The sequence below is a fragment of the Dermacentor silvarum genome, chromosome 8 (genome assembly GCF_013339745.2).
Source record: "Dermacentor silvarum isolate Dsil-2018 chromosome 8, BIME_Dsil_1.4, whole genome shotgun sequence".
Classification (NCBI taxonomy): Eukaryota; Metazoa; Arthropoda; class Arachnida; order Ixodida; family Ixodidae; genus Dermacentor; species Dermacentor silvarum.
In genome coordinates this window covers 104,454,026-104,460,008 of record NC_051161.1, presented here as the reverse complement: position 1 = coordinate 104,460,008, position 5,983 = coordinate 104,454,026, and the positions used below count along the sequence as shown (strand labels likewise).

Below are 5,983 nucleotides of genomic sequence, written 5' to 3'. Positions count from 1 at the left end.
GTAAGTCCATGGGGTGGGGGGGGGGGTTTGCGGAAAAAATTCCGGAGGGGGGGGGATTGAACCCCCCCAACCCCCCCCCCCCCTCCCCCTGGCTACGCCCCTGGTATGAGCCCATTAGCGGTGCATCACTGCATGCTTCGCACCTCCCCAGGTTTCACTTTAGCGGAGCTGCATTTCGCTCAATGGGTCGTTTGACACTTGCTCAATGGGTAATTTGACACTTACGCATAAAATTTAATTCACCGCTAAAACCGAGCTTACGACTGAAAGGGCAGCTGAAGCACCTTTAAAAAAAAGTGAGCTTTCAAGAGATAGTTTTTCACCCCCTGAATACGAAAATCATAGTTTAACGGGTCATAAGTCACAGTTAATTGCTTTAATTCAGAAAAAACAAGCCGCAGCGTCTGGCGAAATCGACCGCGACTTCATCATAGGTATCGGTGAGGAGCGTGATTCGAATGGAGCGCCCACGTGACCCCTGTATTGACGTCATCCTCGCGCACGGTCATTCAGCGCTACGCTCGGCGCGCGAAGGGGGCGGAGCTTCAACGAAAAGTAAAACCGCTACTGCTGCGCTGCTACGCACATAATCGGGAAAATTACGGCGCGAGTTGAATTATACCGTGCCTGCCTTCCAAGCCCCCGTAAATCATCTAATTCTAAAACCTCATCAGTGTCCTTTTAACTCGCTGGGCATCCTCCCTCACAGAGTGGAATTGCCTCTGAATTTTAGATGCGGAGCATCTCATAGCGGCGGCCTGTCCCGCGGCGTCGTTGGCGTCGGCGTCCGTCCGCACCTCTCCTCAATCTCTCCACGCCAGCTGTGCGATAACGCCTCTCTCCCCCTCTCCACGCCATCTGTTCGATAACGCGCTTCTCCCTCCGTGTCTTCATCCACCTCCTGTGCGATAGCGCGCGCAGCGCGCATCTCTCTCTCCTCCTCCTCTCCGCGCCAGCTTCTTATATAAACCGGGTGCATGCGCCGCTGCCTCAGTTGCTGCTTCGGTTTACTATCACGCTGCGCCGTCCGATGCGCTGAAAGGACGCCAACGAATCTGTCAACGAACTGTCTGCACATCTTCAAACAGCAGCAGCCAGTTCATTAACAGAACCGCGAGCACCTCTGAAGACAAGGCTGCGCAGTTCTAGAAGAGCTCGCGACGCAAAACGCAAACGTCGGCGATGCGCAGCGGATCCATATTCAGTTCGCCAACGCGAAACCGCTTCGAAACGTCAGCGTCGAGCAGCGGATTCCACACTTCGAGAACGCGAAGCCGCTTCGAAACGTCAACGTCGAGCAGCGGATCCTGAGCTTCGGGACCGCGAAGTTCAACGTAAACGTACGAAGAGAGCGGCGGAACACACCAAGATAACACCGTAATGACAACGAAATTAACGCCGTTATAACGACCGCGATGCTCCGCATCAGTCCACGGTTCCCCTCGGGAAGATGGTGTAATTTTTTTAAATTCTTATTTTTGATTTCAACATGGAGGGGCTGGCGCGAACGCCAAGCCCCACTACCAAAAATTACATGCCCCATCTGCTCCGGTTTGGAGTAGTGGCGAGCTTCAGCCAACCGTAGTGCAATGGTTAGCCTCGGCACGGAGCCCCGACCTCAATGATCATCAGGAGCCCGGCACCAGGTAAGTATGTAATCCAACCCATCGGGACGACAGCCCATTTCGAAAGGCCCTGCTTGTGGTGCAGGTTTCGAAGAGTGCATTGCGTGATATATTAAATCCTATATTAAGTTACAGAAACATACAAAACCTGTTTTTACAACGAAGAAGCATTGTACCTAAAAATCTTTAATCCTACTTTTCACTTCGTTGAAATTTATTGCTAGCGTTTGCACGAACATGGCGCGGAAATCAAGAATAAAGGGACGAACACCAGCGCGTGTCCGTTTGCGCTTCTTTCTCATATATGTGTGTCGCATGCATCACAATACGTCATCGTTACGCCGTTGTCATCAAACACTCTTCATCGTCACATTGTCCTCATGCCGTTGTCACGCTATCCTCGTCACTGCGTCGTCGTCATGCAGTCGTCGTGCATTCGTTGTCACACCATCCTTGTGATGCCGACACAGCATCATGGTCATTGTACCTTCGACATCCCACTGTTGTCATGCCTTCGTCGCGAGCCGTCGTCGTCACACAGTCGTCGTCATGCTGTTGTCATCTTGGCATCTTCGTGACACTGTCGTTTCATCATCTTCATCACTTCAGTAGTGATGACGATCCGATTGTAGTCAGTTTGTCATCGTCAAACTATCTTCGTTGATCTACCGACGTCATTTCTTGTTCGTCATTCTATCGAGGAAGAAGCCGTTGTTGCTCAAGCAATGCTGTCGTCATTCAATCGTGAATATGCCTCCGTTGTGATGCTATCATCATCACTGCGTCATCAGACAGACGCTATCGCGGGTTTGTTGCCATACCGTCGTCGTCGTCATTCCAGCATCTTCATCCGGTGGTTCTCATACCGTCATACCGTCGTGCTATGGAACAAGGATGCTAACACGGGAACAAGAGAATGCTAAGGATCACAAGGCCATGATGGCCAATGTGTATAGGAAACCTGCGTGGAAGTGCATTTCTATAGGCCGAGCGACTCGCTTAGTGCAATCATGGAAAACTGGGTGCATGGCTACAAGTGTGCCACGCCTTGTCTGTATAATTTGCAGGTACCGCCTGGCCAGGCCAGTGAGCGGTCCGAAGAGCTGGTCGAAGTCTACAATGGCGAGGACGCACTTGCCGAAGACTTGCCTGCCCCGCGTGGCCCGTACAACGAGGATGACGAGAGGGATGACTGTGGCGACGATTTGTACTACTACCTTGTACATAAAAAGTGTGGCTGCGGCTTAGACACGACTGTGTGATTACTGTGGTGGTGCGACATGGCATTTGCCTTGCATCGCTTTGCATCACTACGTAAAACTTGGCATTATTTCATATAAGTTACCATCACTTGGCATTACTTCGCATAACATAGCATCGCTTGGCATTACTTCGTATAACTTAGCATCACTTCATACAGCCAGGAACAGCTAGGAACCGGTCAGCTTCGTTGTGTCTTTAGCTTTGCGCCACTAGTGCAAGCTACCCCGAATATTTTTTTGGTGCGACGCACCTTATGCGCTCGGGCTGCCGGCGTCTCCTGTCGTAATCGTCGTCGTAGTCATGGTAAGCAAGCGGCTCGTGCCGAGCGTGTGGTGAGCGTCCTCGTGCCGAGCGCTCCCGCGTTCGTCGTGGTATTCCACAGCTGGCTGCGTAGCCACTCATCAGCGTTTACGGGGCTATGAGCCATTGCTTAAGGCAGTATGAGCCCATTAGTGCATCACTACATGCTTCGCACCTCCCCAGATTTCGCGTTAGTGAAGCTGCATATCGCTCAATGGATCATTTGACACTTATGCATAAAATTCATTTCACCGCTCAAATCGAGCGTACGACTCAACTCGTGGTGAAATACATCGTCAAGGTGGTCATCAAGTAAACTTTTCTGATATATTCTTATTTTTGACTTCAACAAGGAGGGGCTGGCGCGTACGCCGAGCCCCACTACCAAAAATTACATGCCCCATCTGCCCCGGTTTGGAGTAGTGGCGTGCTTCAGTCAACCGTAGTGCAATGGTTAGCCTCGGCACGGAGCCCCGACCTCAATGATCATCAGGAGCCCGGCACCAGGTAAGTATGAAATCCAACCAATCTGGACGACAGGCTATTTCGAAAGGCCCTATATGTGACACTGGTTTCGAAGAGTGCATCGCGTGATATATTAACTCCTATACTAAGTTACAAAAACATACAAAACGCGTTTTTATGACGCAGAAGTCTTGCAACTAAAAATCTTTAATCCTACTTTTCACTTCGTTGAAGTTTATTGCTAGCATTTTCACAAAGATGGCGCGGAAATCAAGAATAAAGGAATGAACACCAGCGCATGTTTTATATCTGTGTGCGGCATGCACCACAATACGTCATCGTTACGCCACTGTCATCAAACACTCTTTCTTATCCTATTGTCCTCATGCTGTTGTCACGCTATCCTCGTCACTGCGTCGTCGTCATGCAGTCGTCGTGCATTCGTTGTCACACCATCCTTGTGATGCCGACACGGCCATTGCATCATCGTCATTGTAGCTTCGACATCCGACTGTTCTCATGCCTTCGTCGCGAGCCATCGTCGTCACACAGTGGTCGTCATGCTGTTGTCATCGTGGCATCTTCGTCACGCTGTCGTTTCACCATCGTCATCACTTGAGTAACGTCATCCGATTGTCGTCAATTTGTCGTCGTTGATCTTCGTTGATCTAGCGACGTCATTTGTTGTTCTTAATTCTATCGTAATCTCACTGTTGTCATCCAATCTTGAATACGCCTCCGTTGTGATGCCATCATGGTCACTCCGTCATCAGACAGACGCTATCACGCATTCGTTGTCATACCGTCGTCGTCAGGATGCCGTGGTCATTAGCACGGTGTAAGAAGAACAGGTGCTTCGGCGGAAGCGCGCGGCGCGTGTCACTAATGTTGGGCCACCGCTAGGGGGCGCACGCAACTAGAAGGCTGGGGCGCCGGGGGGCCAGACATTCCCTGGCCACCATGCTGGGAACGCGCTTTGCACCATGTGTCTTTTACAGTGCCTGCTACTGTTTTTAGCGACAAGAGAGAGAGAGAATGCACTTTATTTGCACCCGTCAGAGAGCATGGGTGATCGGGGTGAGATGCAGCTGCTCCTTTCACCGTCTACGTCCCCCCTAGACGCCGGCCGGAATCAGTTGGCTTCCGGCGACGGCCTGGGCTTGACAGATGGCTTGTTTTTGGGCTTGTTCTTCCTGGCTATGAAGGGAAGATTCCCATGACTCTTTGTTCCCATGTGACAAACCTTAAGCCACTGTCTCTACGTTACTCAATCTTAAAATGGGATTTTTAATTGCTGAGGTGCAGTGCTGCATTTTCCAAACAAAAGCGTATATTATTTCTCTCAGTGCAGTGTTGACAGTTATTAAACATTCACGATGTAAAAGTGACTAGAAAAAAAGAAGACGTAAATTGATGTGCAGAAGGCGCGTACGTACCCATGGATGTGGCCTGTCTCGTAGCCTACATTTACACGTGCGTAGCCAGATTTATCAAATTTATTCTTCTGTACGTGCTGACGAGAACAAATTTATTATGCACTGCTGTCCGTGAACTTGTGACGTACGCCGGGTTAAAGTGCTTCTCGCATCCGTACTCTCCTGGTCGCAGGACTTGGTCATCCACGTTCGAGAGCATCCTACGAACCATGCAGTCGGCTTTTTCGCTGAGCATGGGAGCTCCATCTTTGGACATGAAAGACCCGCTGTTGCAGTTCGCTGCGAATCACTTCTTGCCTACAATCCGTCTCCACCAGGCAACGTCGCAGCTCGAGATGCAGACTTCTCTTCCCTCTCTTGAGATTCAGACTGTTTGTCTGAATTTTGAAGCCCTTACCAAGAACGGCGATTATAGATTGCTCAATTTTGAAGTAAAGAATGCTTAACTAAGAGATTATTGGTCTGCCCATGCCGCTTGTCGGCGACCGCTTCCAAGGATCGACACACGCAGTCTGCTGTAGGGCACTGTCGGAGTCATTGTCGTCTGTTTCGGCTCCTGAGGGATTTTAATGATTATAGCGGAAGTAAAAAAAATAGTTGTAATTTTTTTTCGACGTGCTTTGCATGCAGTTACAATTACAAGTTCGAATTTTCCGCTTTTTCAGCCTCCTAGCGTGTGCTGCAGTGCAGCGGTGCAAACGTGAAACACCACCATTAGTCAGACACATTTCTCACCAGCGGCCCCGGCATCGTCGCAGCACCTGGTCTTCTTACACCGTGCTCATTAGATATCACCATTCCAGCTTCTTGATCCAGTTGTTGTCATAACGTCGTCGTCACGCCATCTTCGTCGTTCAGTCATCGTCATCTCATTGTACTCATGGCGTCGTCACG

General features: G+C 50.2%; 2 non-coding genes across 2 annotated transcripts; both read right to left on the bottom strand.

Annotated features, from left to right (window-relative positions):
* Window positions 1-1,492: 1,492 nt before the first annotated feature.
* Window positions 1,493-1,654, bottom strand: LOC119462977 (U1 spliceosomal RNA). Its single transcript, XR_005194324.1, has one exon. It is a non-coding gene; the product is annotated as a U1 spliceosomal RNA (small nuclear RNA).
* Window positions 1,655-3,541: 1,887 nt separating this feature from the next.
* On the bottom strand, window positions 3,542-3,703 carry LOC119462949 (U1 spliceosomal RNA). The gene has a single exon (XR_005194306.1). It is a non-coding gene; the product is annotated as a U1 spliceosomal RNA (small nuclear RNA).
* Window positions 3,704-5,983: the final 2,280 nt, after the last annotated feature.